The 26,809-nt window shown below is 30.9% G+C and overlaps 1 protein-coding gene and 1 long non-coding RNA gene across 4 annotated transcripts in view; one reads left to right on the top strand and one right to left on the bottom strand.

Moving 5' to 3' along the window:
- LOC126737312 (protein split ends) overlaps positions 1–26,809 on the bottom strand; it is a 137,378-nt gene that overhangs the window by 66,016 nt on the left and 44,553 nt on the right. The gene's annotated exons all lie outside the window — the stretch shown is intronic.
- Positions 13,017–16,694, top strand: LOC126737320 (uncharacterized). The gene is made up of 3 exons (XR_007660995.1): positions 13,017–13,433; positions 15,360–15,537; positions 15,604–16,694. It is a non-coding gene; the product is annotated as an uncharacterized LOC126737320 (long non-coding RNA).

Raw genomic sequence — 26,809 nt, forward strand, 5'->3', positions numbered from 1 at the left:
TTTTGGTAAACAAGATCTATTTTGAGGCTCCATAAAGATCTGACATGATTAAAAGTCAAAATGTTTACAAAACACTTGGTTTCATTTTTGTCTTGTCGTTAAACCAATCGTCAAAATGCCAATGACCATCTGCAGGAACACCAAAAAAAAGATACTGTTAATAAAGTAAATAGAAGATTTATAAGAATATTGTAATATAAATAAATAAAATTATAAACTCGATATTGGAAGAGGAAGTTTTTAAAAATTAAACTTTTATGTCTAGAAGGCTTTTGACATAAAATATTATAAGTATAATAGTTACTTTAGTATGTTAAAGCAAATGTTAGTCAATCAATACCATGGCATCTTTTGTTTAATAGATTTTTGGCATAGAAAATTATCGAGAATTAGGGCAACTTGGACCATATAGAAATATATTTCAAACCAAAATGTTTGGTATTGAATGATATGGATTCACCATCTAATTATGAATTGAAATTCTCTAGTTTTATTGATTATATAACCAATCTGTCTAGATCGTATTGTAATAAAGCCTTAATGAAACCTTAACCAATCATGGCCACCCTTGGCACTAGAAAACATACGTATAATGAAAAAGCAATAATTTTGAAACACGGAACCTTGAAACCACAAAAACAGATTTTATGTCCAATTTTATTTGATGTTGATAATGCAATTAAAGGATACCTACCTACGCATTAAAAATTACCTTGGGGTTTTAGTTGTAAATTACGATACGCAGTTGACTCTATAACGTAACTTTCTATTCCTCCTAAGTTCATGTATATTAATGAACCGTAATTTAATTTGAGATGTGTATTTGGATATCTTGTGGGTATATAGTATATTGTTTGGTTAATGTTATGTAAAACACCTTGAAAGTGTACATTTTTAACAAATGAAAACATCGCTCGTTGTGTTGTCATTGTTATAAAATGTGATCCGGAAATATATAGAACTTACATAGAACGACCACGTTAAGGGAAATAGATCGGGTGGTGAGGATAGAAAGGATTAGACACAAATTGGCGATGACTATCTTCTAGATACGACGAATCGAGCATGAACAGTACGTAGAAGCTAGAGACCTTTATCCCCTAGAGACTACTATCCTATAGACCCTTTATAAAAAAAATCCATTATGGACATTTAGGGTCTGAGTTGCAAATCTACATAATTGCCTATTTAGTGCTACTTTTTATTGATCAAACTAAGCAGTTCAGAGTTGCCGAGAACCTCATCCATCGCCTACCAACCAATTTCAAACTCCAAAATCTAAAAAATGATGGCTATCAAAGAAAAAACTTAGTAATTCGAAAACTTAATGATTCCATATCTTGTAGATATGGTCTCATTAGATTCAGAACGACTTATATATAAAAAGGCAGCTGAAATTATGAAGAGAAAGCCTATACTTTTTCGGGAATCAACAGTCAAAGTTAGGGATCTTTAATTCTTTTGGTATAGATTTGTTTCGCCACAAATGAATATTTTTAAAATCGAAAAAACTATACTATAGTTGCATGCTACGATGGAGTGTGAGCAAACCTGTAAAAATGGGGGATGTTAGTTCAAGCCCTAGTTTGAGAGACTTTAAATTTTTTAATCTTATGACGATTAAGAACCATATTTGATGTTCAAAGTGGGCAGCAGAAATCTTAAAAATCTGATGACAATGAATTAATTAAAAAGAAGGTTGTTTAGGGTCTAAATCTGATCTCAGAGTCATGTTCATTCTTAATGTTTCACTGCTTTTAAAACCAAACATATTATAAGAAATATTGAAACAAAAATCATAGAATTGAGAAAATTATAGAAGGCTTAGAAATATTGTTTCCTTTCATTCCCTTAAAAGATCATAATCTTCACAAAAAATTACAATATAATGTATTTTCCTATACCTAGAGTAGTGTGGGATTGCTTATGCAACTGTGATGTTAATTATTTCCTCAGAAGAAATCGGGATTATCTGAAAAATACCTGAAAACAAATAAGCATATTCTTCCAGAAGGTGTTGAAAGTGTGAGAAATTTCAAGAACCGTTGAAATAGTTCTTAAAGGACCTATTTTCACAGTACGTGCTATAAATTGTAATCCTATTGAAAGCATAGGAATTTTAGATATTTAAGATATAATTCCTTGTCTTGCATTAAATATTGGAAAAGGCGGAATTTAAACAAAAAAAAAATCAAAGCGAATTCGCGGAGTTTGTCTTGGTCGAAGGGAATTGGGAATTTAATTTTTCGAATTAGCGAATAAATCATTTACCTTAATGAAAATCGAAGATTCCGAGAAGGTTATTATTTTTCCAATATATAATCGATATATACAGTACCGAGCAAAAGTGGAGAAACATTTTATTTAATAAATATAAAGTCAGAGTAATCGACTATTGCCAATAATAAACAAATACTCACATTATTTCTTTAGGTTCAAAGGAATGCAAAAACATATTTGGTATTTATAAATTCTTGCAACAAAAACAATCTATTTGCTTATTTTTATTTTATGAGGAGCAAAAGTAGAGAAACATTTTTAAAGTTCTTAGTTTATGTTTGCTTATTAAAAGCAATACACAATAATATTTTGTTAATTAATAAAGAATAACCTGTAAATATGCCTCAAGGTATTACTTTGGCGTTATGTATAACACAGTTGATAATATCAAAATATCAATCGGGTGTTAAGCAAGCAATCATTGCTAAGCAGTTAGGATTAAACCGCTCAGTCGTTTCCAAAACCATAAAGTTACACCGCATTAGGAACTCATTAATAAGTCCACCTAAAACTGGTAGGCCTAGAACAACGACGCCTAGAGTTGACGAGAAGATTAAATCCTTAGCTCTTAAAAATCCATTTAACACAGCAGTGGATATAAAATCTCGACTAGACGATGTAAATATTAGTGTCCATACAGTTCGAAGACGTTTAAGGGACAGTGGCTTGCCGGCAAGAAAACCATCCAAGAAACCCTTCGTTTCGAAGAAGAATCGAACCGCCCGACTTCACATGACCATTTAAACTGGTCAGAAGCAAGATGGAATACAGTATTATTTTCGGATGAAAGTAAGTTTAATTTATTTTCTTCTGATGGTATTTTATGGGTCAGGCGTCCTAAAAATAAAAGAGTTGATCCAAAGTATACTTTGGGCACTATTAAGCATGGAGGGGGAAATGTACAAGTGTGGGGTTGTTTCTCTGTTATGGAAATGGGCCCCATTGTCAAAATTGATGGGATTATGGATCGGTTTAAATATTTAGAAATACTAACTGATAATATGTTGCCATATGCAGAGGAAAACATGCCATTGCAATGGAGGTTTCAACACGACAATGATCAAGCATACAGCTAAAATTATAAAAAAATTTTTTGAGGACAAAAAAATAACTGTTGTTAAGTGGCCAGCTCAGAGTCCTGACCTTAATCCCATAGAGAATCTATGGGATTTAGTAGACAAAAAAATTCGTAAGGAACATCCCGAAAAATTTAAAAATGGAGATGAGTTGTTTGAAGCAGTTGAAGCTTCATGGCATTCTATACCCAAGGAGACCTTAGGGAAGATGCCTTGCAGTTATTAAAAATAAGGGATATGCAACTAAATATTAATTTGTTGTTATTATATATTTTCTTTAAATATGTGTTTCTCTATTTTTGCTCCCTGTTTTTTTTTAATTAATTTACATATGGCTTTATAATAAGTAGAATTATATTGATTATGTCTTATTTTTATTATCTAGTTTGGTGTAGTATTATAGGATAAAAAAATTTTAGTTAACTTTAATAAAATAAATTTAAAAATAAAAAAAAAAGTTTCTTTACTTTTGCTCGGTACTGTATATTTCAATATATATACAGGGTGTTAATTAAGTATGTACCATAAATTTGACAGGCTTTTTTGTTTTTTTTAATTATATTCGATTGTTGCTTAGTTTTCGAGAAAACAAATTAAATACACTTAATTGCATATATTTTGATGACACTTGAAACTTAGAAAAAAGTATTTTTTGGAAATAGTCTAGGGATGTGAAATTAAGTGCATTTAATTTTTTTTTTGAAAACTAAGCAAGATACGCGAGAACCTTAAGAGACAAAAAAGGTGTACTTTCAATTGATTTATCCACAGAGAGTAAAAAAATGCAGCGAGGTGATTTTTTTTCATCAAAAATATTGGTTTACGTATCTTTCGAACTTAATCAACCTCTTACTATAGTATAAACTACACTGCCATGTTAAAAAAAAATTGGATTAAGGATATTTAAGATAATCAAGAAAAAACATTGTTGCGGACAATGATTGTTTGAACTTTTCGTCTTAAAATTACTCAAAAAATCGCATGTCAAATTTACTGTACATACTTAATTAACCCCATGTTTGGGATTTTACAGATCTGAAAAAACCTGTCAACAAATAGGGAAAGCATAAGAGTTTTATCTCGAAAGTAAGTTATTGTAGAATAATAAGTGTTTACCTTATAATTTAGGTTAATGAGTTATAGGTTTATGTTATCCTTCTTTGTTTTTGCAGAAAATAGTAGAAAAAGAGGTAAAGTCAAAGTGGTCAAAAAAAGTCAAAAGTCAATCAATGGGCAGAATTTGTCTTGGTCGAAGTGAATTGTGAATTTGGTCCTTTGAATTAGTTATTTTAGAAGATAGAGAGAATTATTTAATTTTCTGAAAATTTAATCCAACAGACTGAAGTTTTTTTCAGATATTTTATTGTAATTAATTGAAAATTTAATTTAATTGAAAAAGGTTATTATTTAATTTTTTTAACTTTACGGCAGACAGATGATTGGATTTTCACTGACAAGGATTTTTTTATATAGGGTTAATTTGATTTGGTCCTTCGAGCAGGATATCTCTCTTCTTATTTGAAATTTTTAAACAAAAACCTTGTGTAAGAACTGAAGATAGAATGCTTGATACCATGACCAGAGAATATGCCAGATCAAAATCCTATTAAAAATGTGGGGATTTTATTTCTAGAGCAACATTGATCACCGCTTTAAGCTATGTATGTAACCTGGAGTAATAGGTAACTATGCTTTAAATTAATATTATTATTTTAGGAAAAAGTTTCTGCTCTTAAAAGCACTTTTTTATAAATGTTCGCAAATAAGATCAACATTTCCAAAAATAAAAGACGTAAACACTAAATATTTAAACTTTTTATCTTGTAAACTTTTTTTCTTATCAACGATTATCTTGATATAATAATGTTTAATCAATATCGAAACGAAACATTGATAAGAAATTTATTAAAGAACATTTTACTAGGGCATTTACCTAGAACTTCACTATTTCCACGTTTCGGTAAACATTATCGAATAAAATTAGATAAAAAATAAAACGAAGGAATTGGGACATGCACGCTTACGGCGCAAATAGATAAACTTATCATAATTTATTTTATTCGACTGAAAACAAACTTAACACGTTTTCCTTAAATTCAGTAAAATAAATGACCATGCGGCAACGTGGCGCCGCACTTGCTTTCGCAAGGCACGGCACAAACGTAATGGCCGCCTTAGCTGACTCATCGCTACTACGCGTCCGGAAAACATTGGTCTGTTATTTTTGCTGAAATACAAACCGGCATTCGTGGAAAAACGAGGAAAATAACGAAAATGGACTAAGTTTTCCATTGAAATAACATTATCATGTTGATTTACTGTTACGTATTCGTTTCGGTTGAGAATTCGAGAGGAAAATAGGAAAAACATCGGAAAGAATACAGGGTCTTTATATATTTTTACTTTTATGTTATATTTATGGAAAGTCTGATTACTATATACAATTGAAAAATTTAGTAACATTAGAAAATAATGATGTGCCAAGTGGATGGGCGGAAGTTTATTTAAAATATTGAAAATTGAATTATGTTAACTTTAGAGAGAACAGAATCTTAATTTTAACTCATGTAATAAGTGATTGTGCAAATTTTTTGCTATATATAACTAATTAATATGAACTGTGTAATTGAATATTGGTCCTTCGAATCGGATTTTTTTCTCAGTCATAACATCGTCGTGCTAGTGGTGAATAGTATAAGTACACAAATTTGTTTTTGACTTATGTTAACATACTTGAAAATGTTTAAATTTCAACTTGGTCAATAAATCTAAGCCACTGATCAAGGTTAGCCTTGGTAATACCACATTTGCTAGTAGTGATAAGCCACAAATGGTTCGTGGTGAAAAGTCTCACTGGTTTAGGAGGATTTCGCGATCGTATTTAGCAATAGTGAACAGTTCTAATCCACATTTTACGAGTCGGGGAGGATTTTTTAGGATTCTTCAGCTGTTGCTTGACTGTTACATGTTAAAGTGCTCTCTGTTTCAATAATTTCTTTACTACTTGTCGGTTTTATTAAAAAATGAGTTCACGAAATAAATTATTAGTTGAACTAGTACAAGAGCATAAAGACAAAGAGGAAAATGTTAGCTCTAATGATACAAGTTACTGATTTTTCTTGATTTAACTCCTGTGCCATTACCAGGACAAGAATTTAAAAGACGAAATTTAAGAAAAAGAACAAAAGTTTTTTAAAGAACAAAATTTAAAAGACAACGTTTTTGCATGTTAGTGTAATTTTTAATTATTATAATCCGCTAAGCGCTTTCGGTCTGTTAGACTATTTTCAGAGCTGCTTTGTCAAAGAGAAAAACAATTAAACGTTAACATTTACATTGGTTACATTGGTAGACAATATAGAAGGAAGTAAGATGAGTTCGTTTGCCATGTACGTATTTTTGATTAATACAATTTAAACTTTGTTCACGGAGCACAAAACCGTAACTAAAATGGATTCTAGTGTGGATTGTCATAAACCGAATTGACGATACTAACTTAAAATGCACACTGAATTATCTTGTTGAAATTTAATTAGAACACAGAGACAGTTCTTTAATAGATAATTCTGATTTAGTACTAAGTAACGCAGAATGCAGTAATAAGAACTGATGGGAAATAAGGGATTTGTTCCCTTATTCAGATTCAAAAGTTCAGAAGAATCAAGTATGTAACTATTTCTTACGTATCCAAATACAAAACTAATAAACCAGTTTTATTATTTAAATATTAATTTCAAAATATGACTAATGTTGCCTAATAATTTGCTTTTTCTTTTTTAGATCAAAATGTATGTACTTGATGAGGATATCATTGCAGTAGAATCACAATCAGCTAATGGCGTGAAGGCTGACATGATGTTGAACATGAATAATTTGAGTTTACGAGTAGTGAAGATAGTTACAAATAATCCAGCAATGCGTTAGAAGAATCTTCAGAATCTGAACCAGAACCAACTAAAGGAATCGTAATATACCTAAATGCTGATGGAAACGAATATACTCAACAAAATGTTACCCAAATTCGTAGCGTTTTCTTTAGGAGTGTTTGTGTATGGAAAAAAGTAAAGAAAAAAAAGTAAGCCTGGTGGCACTGTGCAATTCTCTGTATATTCCTGCAGCTTACCACCCATTGTATAAAAATCTCAGGTCCACGGAAGAAGTCCTTAAACTCATCAGATGATGAAGCTAACTTATAATTTTTTGTAATAGAAGTTTTTTTTATACTAGAAACCCAAACAAATTTATGTTTTACATTTTCACAAGTGAATAGTCCTATGCCACATATTTTTTTTGTAAATTTTTTGATAAAATTTCGATCTTTAAAATATATTTTAGAATGATAATGTTAGCTCAGAATGTTTAAATAAAAAATTGGAATTTTCATAACAAATAAAAAACAGTGTTTTATCAGGCATAAAAATTTCAAACACAGTTTACTCAAAACTTGGGTCGCGTGGATTAGAACCTTTCACCACTAAGGCGACGATATGTTTTAGGCTAATGAGGTTATCAAGCTTATCGTAATTCTCAGTTTATGATAAACTTAAGTAAAGGTGAATGTATATAAGAAATTCTAAACAAAATTTCATTAAAAATATTGAAATTTGCACGCAGCACGATTTATTTTAATGGAATGTAAATGAATCTCATGAAGCAGTTTTTTTCAATCCTTTACACATATATTCGAAACTCTTGAAAAGGTAAAAAATACCCTTTCAAGATTTTCTTGAAGACATAAAAAGGCAATATACGTACGTCTGAATAACATCGAGTGAAAAAGTTTCGTAATATAATTACTTTGAAACTTGGTCCTTCAAACAAGAGTTTTTCCATTATTATTTGACATTTTCGAGACATAATAACAAATAATAATATAATAGACGTTTATTAAGTAAAAAAGACAATTCCCATTAAATAATAGTACAAAGTATATCAAAAATTCACAATAATTGTTAATAGATGTTTATAAGTTATAGATAGTTGTAACGTTAATTATAAAAAGGTTAAAAGTCATTTCATCTATGTCCTGACAAGAATAAAAATAATTCCAGTATATTAAAAATTAGTCTGGCTTTAATTTTTCAGTTACTAAAGAAAAATTAGTTTTATTTTGCACAAGCAAAATATGATTTAGTTAAAAAAAAACAGTATTTTGCTTTTTTATTAGAATTTCGGAAGGAAAATAACGGTTACGCTAAAAAATTCAGTTCTGTAGTAATTGATTTTTTTTAATTTTTCGCTATTTAAGGAATGGTACTAAAAACTATTTCTAAACTAACTAAAAAGCCGCTAAAAACATTTTATCTCAAATTATTTAAAATACCTCAGAATCCCAGTTTTTGTTATTTTTTTTAAATGCCACATACATAATAAATATTTTAAAACATAGATTCATTTACATCTATATACAAGGTGAGAACACAAATAATAATTAATCAAGATTAAAAACAAATATATCGCGAGGTTAAATGCGTAGTTTGTTTAAGAAAATGATTAGTCGCCATAAAATGAACTGTCACAAAACTGTGTACATGATCATCTTTAGGTGAATACAATAATTCAAATTTTTCTTTGATAAAAAAACGCACATGGTATTATTAGAAGAAATGTATTCTTAGGTAACGTAAGTACTCCAAATTTATTTGTCAGTATTTCATTACGTAAATATAGTAATTAACAGAATGTTTAAAAATCGCAATCCTAATGAAATAAAACGAAATCAAGTTGTGGTGCTATTTCGACAAACTCATCTTGATTTGCCCCACTGAATCAGAGTACTATTACTAAAATTAAGGAGCAATTCAGAACTTATGGACATGATGTAAGAAGTATCCCTAGACAAAAAAACAATCGGTAAGCATACAACTTTTTTTTTAGGTAAATCGGAAAAATGTTGTTACTATGCTGAAACAAATCCAAAGTGGGTGGTTGTGCAGCATACAGGCAACATCAAACAAAAATTAATGTGTGGGCTGGAATCATTGAAGATCAAATTATTGGCCCAATATTTTTTGATAACAATTCAACTGGTGACACTTATCTTGAATGTTTGTAAAATCCTTTGTTACCAGAGTTAGCACGACTTTTTCCTAGTGAAAATGAAAAATTTCATAGAAGAATTTACTTTCAGGTCGACCTCCTCATTATGCTGCTATGTACGACGATAATATGAAATAATTTTTTTCTGCAATAGATGGATTAGATAGAGAGGGGAAAACGAATAACCAGCAAGGTCGCTTCACTTTACTGCATAAGATTTTCACCTTTGGGATTACCTTACAGGTAAAGTCTATTTGTGGCATAGATCCAGAAATATTGAAGACCTAAAACAGGGAATCAGTTCCAGTACCAGAAATGTTTAAATATGAGTTAGAAAATCCAAAAGAAATTTGATTTCTTAATAAATGAATGACAAACAAAATGTTCCATCCACCTACATATTTAAACTAGTATTCGTATAAGGTGGCACTTGAAAAAAATATGTGGGACGAATTAAGTCATTTTTTAGCCAATTGATAAACCAAATACGCATTTAACGTCGGGATATTTTATTTCTAATTTTCAGACCTCTAAACAGTTGTTTCCAATTTAAAGTCAAGGGTTAAAAGCATACTTATCAATTTTCTTTTTCAAAGGACTTTCTGAATACATCTTAAAGATCTTTGTAGCTAGCTTCGTTTATACTGACTATATAGAATCACGTGAAAATTTGCACAGTTATTAATTAGCTCTAGGTTATAGGCATGGTTTTATTCGCACACTTGCTATCAATTTTGCAATGATAATTGGTTGTTCACTAATACAGAACAGCTGATCCTGATCACGGGGCGACCTCGTTGTCACGTGCAAACTATATAGGCAAGTGAAATTGGTAAAGTGGAAAACATTTGAAGCAACAGGAGTATTCCAGAGAACCGTGGGTTTACGACAGCAATAAATAGTTTTAGTTACATATTAAATATATATTAAATTGATATAAAAATTTTATACTAGCAAAATGAAAAATAAATTGTCAAGGAATATTTGCAAGTACGATGAAAAAAAACGCAAAATCTAAGGGACTTTGTGGATATTTAACGATCGACAAAGAAACAGCCAGCATCGAACAAATTTCTCTAGATAATGACTAACTACTGAAAATACAAGGACAGTGCGACAAGGAATTGGAAACCTGATGAACCGATGCATTGATCATTTGGCCGAAATTAAGAAAAATAAAGTATTATGGAAGAATTTAACGTTACGATACCGCAACAACCAACAGTAATACTGATACAGCTGAGAAGAAAGACCAAATGGGAAATTATCCTGAGATTTGCTTTATTTTTTTGCGTCTGTTAAATCCCTGTAATGAAAACTAATTTAAAATTAAATAAAATAGTTTTTAAGCCATAACACATCATAGTTATACATTGTTAAAGATTTTTTTCAAAATTAATATTTTTGTTAAAAAAGGGTTTATTTATTTTGGAAATTTACTAACTCTTTAAAACACTTTCTGACAATACTAAAAATACTGCTTAGGAAACATCAAGCTCCTGAAATTCCTCTATAACGACCAAAGAGCGCTTCTATATAGAAGTTTCATTTGAAGCCCAAACTGAACTGTAATTTTATTGAAATAACAAAGCCTTGCTGATTTAGGATCAAGTATTCGCTTTGGAAAATACTCCAAGCGGAAAATAGGGAAAAAATAATGGAGAAATATACATTTTTCGAGGCTCCGAGCAAGGTCTTAAACTAGATATGTTTATAGAATACATTATTGCTGAAAGAACTGCGAAATAACATTGCTTAGGCAGCCAGAAAAATATATAAAACAATGAAAATTCGGTCCTTTGAACCGGGATTTTACGGAATTATCTGAATTTTTTATTAAAATATATATAACATGCGATTTATAACAAATATGAACAGCTTCTCTCTATTTTTGTCTTTATTACACCGTATCCACAACACAAATTACATAACTTCTCAGTATCACCTTTCAAACTTTAACACACCTATGCAGAGGAACGTTATAAATCATGAAACCATAATTGACCTTTATGCTGAGTCGCTGACATTTTTATTTGATAAAAATGTCAATGTGATATTACAAAAATCTTTTGTAATAGGACAAATAATGCACTTTCCAATGGCAAGGATCTAGTTAGAAAACCTTTTCCTGGTAGCCTCGAGTTACAAATTGTTGTCGTATTTCAACATTAACTGGGAAAAAAGTAGTTTCTTACTTATAAAATCGATTCCTGGAAGGACATGAAACAAGATACACACGACATCAATAAGATTTAAATAGATCCACTTATATAAAAGGGACTAAAACGAAGCATCATTACTACTTCTAATCAATGTAACGTTTCCAACAAGGCAATTTATATTTCATTTCTGAGGATGGTAATTTTCTAATACGAACAGAATCTCATTTCATGAAAGTAATGGGAACAATTTTCTTGAGAAAAAAAATTAGATGCTAGTTGTAATGTGATTAAATTAATTATTTTAATATATACACGTGTAGAGTTAGTATCTGATATAGGTAATATAAACTTAAATAGGACAAATTAAAGACCGGTAAAGAAGATCTAATTAAGAATGTAAAGGGATTTGATTATGTATTTTATAGCTCACTATTAATAATTAAGCACTAATATTAATATAATTTTTGGCGAAAAACATCCGAGTATTTAAAATATAATACTGACAAAGAGGCCACAAGGTTGTCAGATGTCGTCCTTATATACTATTTGAGTATTAATTACAAATTACATTTGCGGGTCAGTTTTCAAGGTCATAATCATTTCAGTAAATAACCTCTATTGCTTATAACTCCAAATAATAAAAAAAATAAATATATGAAATTAACCGTAAATTTAATTTGGATTGGAGATATTATAACCGGAATGATATATCAGTAAATTCCAGTAACTTATATGTAATATTCTAAAAAAAAAACATAAAATGCATACACACCACAGCAGCACTATTCGTTGCCAACTATATATTTTAAGGTAAAGTAAAAGGACACTATAAAATAGTGTAGAGACCACAAAAAAATAAATTTTAAAATACTGATTTCACATACTTTTAGAAACTAATGTGCCTCTACTAATGATCAATCTTACATTACATATTCAAATAAAATATCGCTAAAAATAGCAATACACATTAAATTCATTTAAATTATTAATTTAATTAGCTATGAATCCTGTGTTTCTGTATGGCAATAATTAAAACAAGAAATGTGGGAAATTGTAATATTATTGATTAATGTAATTAATTTATATTTATAAAAATTATGATAGTTTAATGGAAATAACTTATCTTTCGTCTTTACAGTATATCAGATATATATGTAGGTATATATTAGTCTTTGAAGTTTGAAACGATGGGTACCTATTGATTTTCATTTTAAACTGATTTTAAATTTAAATCGAAATGAAATTGTCCTTGTGTAATGTAAAATATATATTATGTAAATACAATGCTTACTAATTAATGTAACTGGTATTATATAATCTGGCAATTTCGAATCAGCTCAAGAGTCAAAAGACAATTGCATACATACATTTGTATTTCACTTGTGCAAGTGCACATTGAATTAAAATTTTAAGTAGGTCTAAAATTAATTTCAAAGCGAATTGTTGCAGTGTATCCCATAGGCCATGTTAGTTTTCATTTATTTGACTTAAGTTGGTTGTTACCTATTCAATGTAATTATTTATTTATTTTAACAGCAGATCCACCCTTTTACAAGAATAAAGTAAAGACTTAATGAAGTATTCCATTCAGTATTTTCTAAATGTGAATAAATCCGAACAATTCCTTTTCACTTTAAATTTCAATGTCAGCCTTGAAAGCTAGGTAACAAAAAATGCTTTTTGAATGGCGTTAATTGTTTCGACATGGTTAGAATAAAAAGTTGACCATACAGGCGAGGTATATTCAATCCCAGAACGAACAATTGAAAAGGAGAGCATCTAAACAAGAGACAGATAATAGCAGGAGCAATAGAGTTACGCACAACAAAACCAATATTACGCATGTCTGTCTAGTAACATACCCAAGTTTCTAATGGTAATAGATTAGAGAGCTAAGCTATTTATTATGTAATAATTTACACCTAATCTTTCAATAAGACACATTCGCCACCAAGTACAAATTATTTTATGGGCGGGAATAATTGGACAATATTTAACAGGACCTGTTGAGTTATCACCTAGACTAACTGGCCAAAGGTATTTAAAATTTCTTGAAGAACAATTGCCCATTCTGCTCGAAGAGCTTCCATTACACGCATAATGTTTATGCATGACGGCACTATTTTATTAAGAGAGCATCTAAATAGAGTTTATTTAAACCAGTGAATAGATCCATCAGTAGTCCAGTAGCAACGTACTTTGGGTCAAACCTTTTTTCTGCAGGACGTCTTACAAATTGTCTTTTGTCATTCGCAAATATAAGAAATTTAGATTCATCAGAAAAAAGTATCTTTTTCTAATCGTGGGTGGTCCATTTTTGACGAAATCTAACAAATAATATTCTTGCGCCCCTATTTTGCTTAGATAAGACAAGTTTTTTGGCTGGTTTTCGCGGGGGTAATCCGAAATCCGCTATAAGCGACATTGAATAGTTCTGGAAGACCCGTTTACGTCACCAACTGTGGATAAAATTTGAGTCGAAGACATTCCTGGATCATTTATACTACGTCGTTAAATGTGCCTGTCGAAGTTTTTTAGTGTTTTTTCTTGGTCGGCCACCACGATTAAAGATCGTAACCCTACCTCGGATTCAGTAATTTTTAATAGTTTTTGATACAACGTCCTTTCGTCCTTTCCAACTCCAAATGTAGTTGATACCCATACTTGCTTTTTCCCAGATAAATAGGCATCAATCATTTTTTGTTTTAGGTCCAGCGAATAATACACACCACGCGGCATATTTTAAATAAAAACCTCACACCTCACAGTTTCTCATACAATAGTAAAACCAGTTTGTTTTTAAGTTGCTCTAATTTTGTCGCAGTTGTTTTTATATATGATCATATTTTTTATCTCGACTTTGAAGCACAAGAAAAACTGTACAGTAAACAAACAACATTCTTGCCTGGCAAACAAACATATTTGTATAAAACATTTTGTAGAGGATTCAATATAAACAATTTATGCAAATATTTTAAAAGTTGCTTTAATTTTGTCCGATACTATATATGTATTTTTTTTAAAATAATAGCAACATTAATAAATATTATTTTTTGCCGCTAAACTTTAAATACAGTCCGCTTAAAATTATCAACCTACAGCCTACAGTGTGGAAAATTCCCTTAAACATTTTCAATATGTTTGGGTCAACTCACATATTGTGGTCTGTAGAATCTCCAAGATATCCCAACCTTTCGCAAACACTGTATATCCCTTTGCGTTGGCAAATTATTAAACTAGTGGACAATTTATACCAGTGGTCTGCTTCTTTGATTTGTAGGTATTATCCTTGATTTTTTGAAGAAATTAAAGATAGACCTTTAAATTTCGAAATAGGAAACTTTTGGCTGCCGTTGAAAGTCTAAAATTGGGCTTAGAGGACAAGAAACAAACAAATTTATGGAGTAACAATATGCAACTGCGCATTATAAGTTATGGCTGTTACGAAAGACCTAAAATATCTCAGCATAATAATGATTTTTGCCGTCAACCCCTAAACACGTAACTGAACCAATTTCGAAAATTCCAACAAAACCAAAACTCGCGTATATACCCGTAATAAGCCTCGCTTAATGGCACGGCATTTTCAGGAAAATCGATCTAAAATTGCAATCCGGAATACCCATAATTTAACGAGGGGGGACCTCCGGCATAAGAGCGGCATTTTCAATAATCCCGGAGCGCGCTATACGGCCCCAACAAAACTTCTTTCCACGAACGACCCGGCCGCGCTCAAACCTACTTTCTCTACCAGTTCTGAACAAAAATTTATTACTATCATATAACTGGGTATCCCCTTTAGACTTTCCAGGCGGGCCAGTAAAATATTGCGAGCGGTTCATGGCGGGGACGGCCTCGGCTCGTCTGGTCGATTGCACGACGTTGCCAGATGCGGTCATGACGTCACGGCACAGCCTTGTTGATTTATAATGAGAAACAACAGAACCTGCTGCTAGGCTCGAGGAGATGGCCGCGTTTAAGTAAATACGAATGAATTTAGTGTTTTTTTTAAATGATTTTGTGTTTGGTTGCTTCGTAATTTTTAGGAGTCGTAAGGTTTAAGCTTTGTGCACACCAAAGAAAAACAGAGGAAGATTTTGTTGCTGGTTATCGCAACCTGTTTACAAAAACAATAGCAAAAATTCTGTCCACACCAAGGTAACACATTCTTTTGAATGTTTCGTTATGTTGCTGAAAGTAAAACAAACGAGGACCTGACGAGGAATAACTATCTATACTAGTGCAAGTGTGTTTTCATAATTTACAAAAAGGTAGTAACAGAGACTGGTAAAGACTAGTAACAAAAATGCAAAAGGACTATTAAAATAATGTTATTTTAGTCAAAAAATACAATAGTATATTTGTATAATCTAGTAATAACCCACATAATTTTCAGCACCCTCTCATTTCTTGAAAATTAATTTTTCAACAATAACGTATAACTGAAAATTTATAAATCTCAATTGATAAAATTTGTTACAGAAAATCAACGTCATCAACGACTTAAAAATCAAACAACAAAGATCTTAAAACTTTAGATTGTGTAACTCTTTTAGGAATTAAAGTAGATAGGTTGGTTTCTCGACAAATCATATTAATTCAATAGATATCCAAGCTTAACAATAGAAACCTGCAAGTAAAAATTTCAAAAGGCAGTATGTATTTTTAACTCTTTTTTGTTTTTTCTTTTTATTTAACTTCATCAATCGCCAAATTCGATTACATATATCCACCTACAAATCCTGATCCACTGGTTGTTACCACTCGGCATTTCGGTATAATTCAATATGGCACATTATATTTTTTGTTGTCCAGTCCAAGTTTCAAGTTGAGGGAGCAAGCAACAACGTGTCCGTCCATACTATTAAATACTGTTGAACAACAAAAAATGTTTTTCAATATTTCTATATTTCCTTTGATCTTGGCCGCTAAATATGGGAACATGCAACTTATAAAAACTTTTGTTGATGCAATCGTAAATGAGGAAATTACATAAAAACTTTCAGCGACATTTAGGAGAAAATTCCAAGAAAAAGCAACATAAACATAAAGTTCCTATTTGTTGCTTTTGCTCTGGACGTAGCTTCACGTTGGATTTATATAATTCAGTTTTAGGAATTATATACCCTAAAAATTGATTGAATTGAGTCGCGTTGTTTAATTTTTCTTTATTTTGAATTAGCGTTTTGTGGCCAATGTACATTTTGTTCAAAATTTCGTGATAAAACTCCACTGTGCGCAAGAAAAAACTTTATAAATGCTGCTTCACAGTAGCTCAAGTGAGGACATAAAGTTTCGGATCACTTCGATAGCACATGCGGTTTGTAGTGTTTCGAAAAACGCTTGGATAAGTTACTTAATGTTTATTGTTACTAACTAAACTCAAAAATGTATATTATGGAAAACTAAAACGGCAGGTTTATAACTTGAAAATAATAAATGCTCTAAATAAGGCTATAGAATCCCAGTCTCACTGTATTTTAAAAATTAACTGTAAGTCTATGTGAAAGGCTCAAAAAAACTGAATAATACGAAGGAAAATAACTTCCTAATAATGTTTGCGATATGGTAAATCAACATTTTGTCAGTTTGAAAAAAAAATTTAATATTAATATATTCAATTTTTTTATAAACAAAGAGACAAAAAATATACCTGCCATATTTTTGTTAAAACCTGTTGATGAAATAGAAATTGGGAAATATCTCTGCGAAAAACTCCTGCGGTTGGCGAGGATGAAATACACAGAAATGTTATAGTTATGTGTTGCCTTCCCTCTTGTCATATTGTTAACTTTTACTTATTAAAATATGTTTTTTTTTTCAATTAATGGAAGCTTAGTAAGGTAGTAGCTTTTCCTAAAATTAATGAACTGAAGTCCTTAAATGATCTTAATCTATAGTAAGTATCTTACAAGTGCTATCAAAAAATCTTGGAGCGCATAGTTAAGGCTCATAAAATATTACCAGAATGTCAGTAAGGAGATGGATGGTTTGCATGGGATTCAGTAATTCAGCAATTGAGTTTTTTTAAAATTATTTAGTTGACAGAAGGCAGGCTAATTATGGATGGTAAAAAGTCTAAGTGAAGCAGGGAATTCAGTATTGGCTTCAATTTTATATTCTCTTTATACATTTGCTAAATTTACTTAAAAAATGCAAAGCACAACAGAATGCAAGTGATGCTCAGCTATATTTGTATATAAATGTAATTGAAGTCTTTAACCAGGTGCTTGATATAATATAGACCAATTTTCTAGCATACACTACCTTCAACTTAACGCAAAGAAAACTGTGATCCCTGTCCTTATGCTTGCAATGTTATTTTGTAAGCAGAGAATGAAACAATGCTTGAGTTTGGCGAGATTCTAAGTAACAAATTTATGAAGGATCCTTACGAGACGTTAATCTTCTACATATGATTATTTATCAAAGGAAAAGAGACAGAAACACAAAGCAAACATAAAATACCTAACCCAGTTAGTTGTCCAATGCAAATCAACAATCAAGACAAGTCTTATCAACTATAATACGATACCTACCATACTGAGAGGGTCTTAATTTCAAGCTAAGAATTATTTATTTTGACTATTTTTGTTATTTTTGGTAAAATTTTACGAACTTAATAAATGCCCACTACTAAAACCTCACATATCTTCACTCACCTCACATAAACTCCAGAAAGAATCTGTATGCCAAAAGAAGGAAAAGAAAAATGAATTTATCAAATAATTTAACAAATCATAATTATATAAAATACGGGTTTAACTTGTTGACATCCACTTTATACATGGCAATATAATAATTAATTATTGATCAATAGCTTGCAATGTCATTGCATTAAGTTAATTGGAGCCCAATTTAACATATTACAATGAAACGCATGACTAAATAAATTTTTTTAGGAATATTTCAAAATTATTTCACGAAATTTTCCATGACTTATATTCAGGGTTGTTAATTATGTGACGGATGACTGAGTTGATGTACTTTTTAAGATTCCAAATATGACATTTGAGAATACTAAAGAAGAGACTCCAGTTAATGTATCATGAAGATAATGGTGTTATTGAATTTAATGATGACGTTCCAGGAACAATTCCACGACTCTTGCCAGGAAAAAGCAACAGTTGTCAAATTACATCAAGTCGAGTTCCATCATAGCTCGACTCGATCATATTTCAAATTCTTTGATAAAAATAGGAAATAATTTGCAGCCTTCAACTATATTCCGAATTGAAAAATGAAACTAACTCAAGGACAATTTTCAAATATTGGAACAGTAAGTGGTTTACAATAAGTAAAAGCTAAGTCTTAGAATATGTAGACGAGTTCTTGTGAGTTTGATGTATTTTGCTCGAGTTTGATGGCAGACATTAAATGTAATTTTTTTATTGACAGTTTGAAAAGAGATTTGCAGAATTGACAATAAATTTGACTTTTCTCAATATAGTACTCTCTAAATGAAAAGTTTTCAAGAACCACCTTGAATATCTGCGTTAGTTCTGAAAGGTATTACACCTCTTAAACATAGTAAAGTCGTGAATGTTTATTTCAATTTCTGATTAAAGATATATTTGAACCATTGTTATCACCTATCGAGAATACTGATCAGTGTTGGTAAGTTGACGTGTTTCAGGATATTCTTTCAGAGGAATGCAATTTTTCAGAACCTTATGATGATATTATGTATGAAATCATAATTTCATTCATCAGATGCCTTAACGTCTAGAAGGTAAAAAAGCAGATTTTTCAACCAAACCACCATCTTTAAGTCCCCAACAAGAATGATGTCGAATATTTTGACACTCTGCTTAAGTAATCCAGACAGCATAGAAATGCCTTAAGCCGCGCTTGCCAGCTAAATAAACTGACGCTGACATTATCTTTAATGACAAGTTAATCGGCTCAAATATTTCATAATCTTCTTTCGAAAAACTTATGTAGAGTCAACTCAAAGAAAAAAAAAACCACAAACTGGTTCTTAACTCATCGTGGGCGCTCGCGCGATTCAAGAAACCGTCAGATGGAAAGGTTTATGCAAATTGTTAGTACTTCCGCATTGCGGTCTAAAGAAAAAGGTCGTAGAAATCCAACACGTTTCAAAATTGCTTAAATCCACATCTCGTGTCAATTACTGAATATGGTAAACAACCCAACAGGTCTGGTCTATTAACATCAATAATGCTACATGAATATCATGATCGTTGGTAAAATGAGAAGGCAATCAATGTTTATGATTTGGGTTTTTGATATCATCGCCTGAAGGCATATGAACATAGAACAACAATAATTATGTACATGAAGAAATATAAAGAGTTGTATTATGCGTGAAATTTTTAGATTAATATAAAAATAAATATATTCTAAAAACTTGTAGGATAACTGGATCGAGCATTGAAGGTGGATATATATATTTTTTTAATATTTAAAAATAGTTCAAAGGTCAGTTATATATTTTAATCGCTATTTCATAAAAAATATCTTTTATATATTCTAACTAACATATACCTCTCTCAAGTAACCGCAGACGGGAGATTGTGATGGAGGATAGAAACAACGTATTATACTAGATAATTCAGGATTGTTGAATGAACAGTCATGATCAATGTTCAATATAAAATAATTATTTGTAATATTATGTCCTTCCTTCAACTAAATTGTGAGGTTGAATAATTTTTTAATAGTACCAATATAGGTTGACTTTCTTCTCTGCAAAAAGGTTGATTGATTTTAATATATCCTTGACAGATCTAATAAAGCTTTATTTGGATCAAACATACTTTTCAGAATTATAAAAGTAATTTATGAAAATTATCAATTAATGGTTCTAACGACTTTATAGAACATAAAAAAATATCAGAAAGATAATAGTTTTTCACACCCAAAACAGCGCAGCTATATATACAATCACATTTACTCTCAAAATAGTATTACATCACCTTGAATTTTATTAAAAAAAAGAACATTAAAACATAATCGCCAAGCAATAAAAACCGAGATTAAAACCACTACGAATCATCTTCTTCTCCTAAAGGTCAATTCTTGATGATTACCGCAATCTGCATTCTCCACTTCAGTATTCTTAGAAAAGCTTGACAAATTTGTCGTTGTTGTCATCACCCAACATACAAAAATCAACGAGTAATTATTCGTTATCTATCGGAGTGAAACGAAATCTAAATTTTATTCCGCCTTTCTACGCCCCATAACGTAACCAGCTATACCAAAAAACAACACCATGAATCAGCGGTGCGTGCAACACGGCAACTATGCGACGTGATTACCTGAAAAAAAACATAGGCGTTGTTGTCAGGTGTAATTTATAAGCATTCATATAATTGAATGGGATCAAGAAAATACGGTGAAAATCTGGAAGATATTAATGATAATCAGTAGGGCTCATAACTACTGTAAAAAATTATTTTGGCATTCGGTAGAGTGAAATGGCATAGCGAGAAGCTTAAAAATTCAGCAACATCAACACTACAGACAATGATGGTTTTATGTCATTTTCAGTTTATTCATTTATTTAAGTTCAATATTCAGATAGCATTAGCATTTTCATGCTCCTCCTTAGAATATCCACATAAATAAGCAGAAATAATCTGTACACCGTCTCACTCATCTGCCCCTTCAAATCAGATACTCAAATACTAAAACCTAAGGCGTCATCAGAGGATCATTCACAATTATATTCTAAAGTAATGAATAGAAATAGAGGCTGATCCGATGAGATCAGATGCCTCTGCTTCTAGAAGGAAGTGCTAGGTGAGTTATGTTCAGTCACACTAGATGTATCATGGATATTTTGGATCGCAGGCGTCGTTAAAAGAATTTGCTACGAAGTATTACAGCTAAATACTATAGTTATATTTTGAGTGTTATTTAAATACTCAGAGCAGCAAAGATTGATTGTTTACATCACAAAAATTACCATAAGAGGAGTTAATCGAATATCTTTTGATCAACTTTGCCACATATAGGACATTCATCAGTGCTATTAATACTGATACAATTAAATCAGCTCTTAAACATATATTTCTAAAGTCAATCAAAATCTATTACCTCGCAAGACTATGAAATTTTAAAAAACCTTATAATTAATGGATTTCCAAGCATTAACTTGATCGTAAGCATTTTGTTATTGGTTTCTGTGATTACGATATTACCCACATTTTTAGATAAATTGAATTTTTTTATTTTAAGTGGCCACTTTAAAATCTCAATATGATTATATGCTTGTTGATTTTAGGCTTATAATATGAATGTTTCTACATCATTGAGAAGTACTAAAGAAGGAGTATAAATGTAAGAACTGCTATACAGACAGAGGGTACTTACAAATAATAATTACCAAAAATTTATGAGGTACTCGTAGAATTTTTTAATTGATGACAGTGGAGAAAGAGAATAGTTGTTGGCAGAATAAACTAGAAATGTAAAGGCAAGTAAACAGACAGGAAGTAGAATAGTCGCAAAAATAATATGCACCCTTCTAAAACGAATTTTTGAAAATATGGAGTGCAAGCTGATAGACCTTGTTGAATTAAGCAATATAATGATGGATACTTCGGAGTTACGAACACCTACCCCTGATCAGCCTGAAACAAGTCCCAAATTAAAATATAATTGGATCTGTAAAGTGTACTTGAAAATTGTGCAATAAAACCAAATTCACCTATATTCACACATATTTTTAATTAATGAATAATTCTGCTGTTAAAAATGTAGCGGATGCCTTTACTTATACTGCTGTAACCTTATTATACTTTATACATAAAAATAAAACCTTGATTATCGTCCTGTACATAATCATTATTATTGGTGAATAATACCAGAAAGTTAAATTAACTATTTCCGAACTATCAAGGTGACCGTTCGCCTGACGCCTAAAAACCATATTAAGCTTTTCATCTTGACAATAAGCAAAACACGTTTTATAAATATAAAAAATCACCACGGTGCCAGTGCCATGACGTGTATGAGTGGCGCTACTGAAATACATGAAACGTTAAAAATAGATGTCCTTGTTAACCCTGGAGGTTCAATCAATCAAATTACAATGTTTAAAAATGATAGTATCAACTTATTAGTTTTCTCAAGATTCTTATCTCGATCGACAACAAAACGTCTGTTAAAACACCAATATGACTTCTTCACGAGTAGTCCAGACCACAAAGTAACCCTTCTTCAAATTACATATTATCAAAGCAGTGGCATACACCAGACCTTTAGGCACAAACCCCTATTGTTCCGACCCAACTGAAAATATATATTTATATACCTGCTCCAGTCCTTTAACGTCTAAAATAAGACCCGTAGACAATGCAGCATCACGAATGCCTGAAGATTTTATTTTTTTTCTTCACGGGTGCCCTTGAAACTTCATCGGAAGAGATGATAAACAAAAGAATCGAAAGTTTTGGGTGCACGTTTATGGTGCGCAAAAAAAAACTATTTATTGGGTGACCCTTTTCATTCTTCCGACTGCGACGGGTTTTGTTCTCATGATAGGCGTAGCTGGTAGCATCCAAGGTTTTAGCTCGGTTGCCATTGTTTGAATTGAAATGTTGATTTGTGCTAAAAAAACTAAACTCCCATCGACTATACTGATGACTATATAACCGTTATAAAGAAAAACAGAACTAAACTTATAACAAGTTCTCAGAAGTCAATGGTAATATAACCCATCGGAATATCAATTACGGTGCACAGTTTCTCCAGTACATTATAAATGCCCCTGACGAAATGGTCACCAGATTAACATGCGAGTGGTTTTGGTTACATCAATTCTATAGTAAACTATATTTATGTCGGACGATTTTAAATCAGTTGCGGAAATAGAAATTAAAAATAACATCTCTGACTGCACTAGTCCGCTTGCTTATTCTTCTTTTGGTTTTTTCACTTTTACTTCTAACTGAATTTTTGTCATCATCAATTGATCTTGTCATCAGTCTGGGTTCTTCAGCACATTAACCTGACGATATATCATATTATTTTTTTTCAAGCTTAAATTTCTTGATTATTACATCCTCTGTTTACAGTGAGTCTACTTCAGTTGGCAACATATGGGAAACTTTTTTTTTATTAGCTTTAGGAAAAAAAGTATTTTTATAAAAAGTTCTGCATGGTCCGAAACTGCAATAATCAAATATTATTCTATTAGTGGTATACGAGGTTTTCCAAAAAATTTGAATTTTGTTCAAGTACCTTAATTTTTGACCATATAGCGAAAATTGGTATTAAAGGAAGTTGTTTAGAATTAAAAACTACAATTAAATATGCAATTATATCCTGCTACTTACATATTTTCCGTATTTACAATAACAGCGCAAATGTAAGTATAATTACATGAAATCTAGGCCGCACCGACAAACAAATGATTTGTTTATAGTAAGAAATATTTAATAGTGAGTTTGAAAACATCAGTTGTATATAGTATTTGACGAAAAGTATTAATAAAATTTATTAGAAATACTAGTTACATTAAGCACTAAACAAAAAATTGTGAGTGATAATTATAAAACGTATCGAGAAGCTGCAGAAATGTTTAAAAACCTATATCCAGAGAAAAATATTCACTATGGTACAGTAAAGAAAATATTAACGAAATTCAAGACTTTTGGAGATGTAAGTAATAAATTTACTACGACTACGGGTTGTCAATGACAACATGGAACTTGAAATAATGTTCTGAAGCATCGAAAATCTACAAAATGCCCTTGTGAACAAGGGCAGCTTCCAAATCATATCCTATTAACAGAGATATGGTTTCAAAAATTTGAAAAAAATATAGTTCACCCATACAAGCCCCAATTTATTCATACGTTAAGGCCAGGCGATCGTGATAGATGCTCTAAATTCTGCTGCAATATCCAAGGAATGTTAGAAGATAACCTATTTATAAGAAGACATTTTCATCAAATGGAACAATCTCTTCCAATAAATATTGGATACTAATCCAAATGTTAACATCAAAACTTGCGACCAGTATGCATTCAAAACAAATGTGTGGTGTGACATTTACCGAAATAAAATAATTGGACCTTTTTGTTATGAATCTTTAAATTGAACCATTATTTACTCTTTTTAGAGAATAAAGTAGAAGATTTTCTTGACAATGTTTCCCTGCTTCAACTTCAACAAATATGGTTCGAACAGGATAGCTCTCCATCAGGCCACAGTAGGTTAGAAGTGAGGCAATACCTTGAAAATTGTTTTAATGGACGAGTTATACATCGGTTTTCGGCAATTTTCTGGCCACCTCGCTCTCCAGACTTGATGCCACTTGATTTTTTCTTATGAAAGAAAAGAGTATATCTTCAAGGGTCATTTACTGATGTTACTTATTTGGAAAGAATCGGTTTAGAGTTTTACTCCGGTTTTGATCAGAAGAGGATTGAAAAACTTTTTATGATAGGCATTAGCAAATTGAAGGAGCTAATAATGTTGGTTAAAACTATTACAACAATTAATTATTATTGTGCTATTCGTTTAAATGCATCTCTAAAGTGTTACAAGACAGACATTCAGTACTTGAAAAGTGTTTAACAAAAATTAAGAGATTACTTCCTATTATTAATTATTTTCTTTTGTGCAAATTTTTTTTCAGTAGTTTCTGAATGAAAAGGTTGTCATGCTTCTAATAAATAGAAAATATAAATGTTCGGTACTTCTAGGTAACTTGAGAAAAATTTATAAAAACTATGTTTTAAGTACCAGGATGTAATTGCATATTTGGACATTATTTTCAGTTCTAACCAACTTCTTTTTATAGCAATTTTCGGTATTGTCAAAAATTAAGGTATTTTACTCTTGAGTAAAATTCACCAATATTTAGAGTTTAATGGCTTTTTATTCTTAATGAAATATAACAAGAGCAATTGCCAAAGTTCCCTAATATCTTTTAATTAGAATTATGAAAAAATGTAATATTATACAGTTAAGATATATTCATACAATAATTAAGTTCTGCTTTCATTCACATCATTTAAAAAAATTAATTTAGTGACAGACGGCTCTGAATATTTTCAGTATTTCTATTGTAGTTTTAAAAAGATAAATATAGATTTGAAGGTCTGATGATGCTTTATTAGCAAAACATGTAACCTGACTGACACATAGAACTAAGAACTTTGGGTTCAGAACCCCTCGATTGAAATTTGTTATCTAAAAGTAAAAAAATGATGGATATTTGATACTAGAAAAAGAGATGAAAACAAAACCTTATGCAAAATAGATTATTATGGTTTAAAGACTAAACAAGTTGATAATCTATTGAAGACAATAGCGGATCAAATGGAGTAGTTAGTATAACGAAGATAAGCTTTGTAGTATAACGAAGATAAGCTTTGTCTCTCTCTGGAACACTTCCCTCTGTTTTTTTCTGATATAGTTATAAAAAATATTGGTCCAGTTAAAAAATTTAATAAAATCAAAATAATTTATTTAGGTTATAATTGTAAATCGATAAAGAAAATTGGATATTTCCAGAAAATTAGACCATTTTTACCTTTTTTTCTTAAATATTCTTAGATTTCGATATCCACAGACTTTGCCGCTTTTCTCTAGAACTAGCTGGAAAGAAATTTACAATCCATCATCTTGCCAAAGGTAATGCTATAATTTTTCAAAAACAAATTTACATTACAATTAGGCGTTTCCAGATGTCGCAGTGAATATTACACGCAAAACTTAGATTGCTGTTTTATCACCTCTGCAAAGAACTTTTTTCGTTACTGGTTTTTATACCTTTGCAGACACTTTCTTTAGTAGTGATTTATCGTAATCGTTTTTCTACTCTTTCAGGCTCCATACGCGCCTTAACAAATTTATGAAGCATTGATATCTTAAAGTGCCTTAAGACTGCAAAACGACTTTTTCATCCCAGCTCACGGGGTTATGAATATTTAACATTTATTACTGCAATATGTTGCTCACGCCAACAATTTTACCGCTTCCTGAACGGCACAATGGCATTTTTATAAGATCGCGTCCACGAGATTTACGGTCGGACCACACGACTGGATACGTGAACTGGCTATTTTCGTCCCTGGATATTTATAAACAAAGATATTTTTAGGTTAATTAGAAACGCGCCGTACATAACTAAAAACATTTCGGACCCGAAATAGGCATTTTATAAATAAACTTACGGGCATGGATGGGCTTTGACGTGCCCGCAGGTTTATTTGTTTTTTTTTTCGTATTACCTGTGTTTTTTTAATCTATTTTTACGAGTACAAATCA

The sequence above is a fragment of the Anthonomus grandis genome, chromosome 6, assembly GCF_022605725.1.
Source record: "Anthonomus grandis grandis chromosome 6, icAntGran1.3, whole genome shotgun sequence".
Taxonomy (NCBI): Eukaryota; Metazoa; Arthropoda; class Insecta; order Coleoptera; family Curculionidae; genus Anthonomus; species Anthonomus grandis.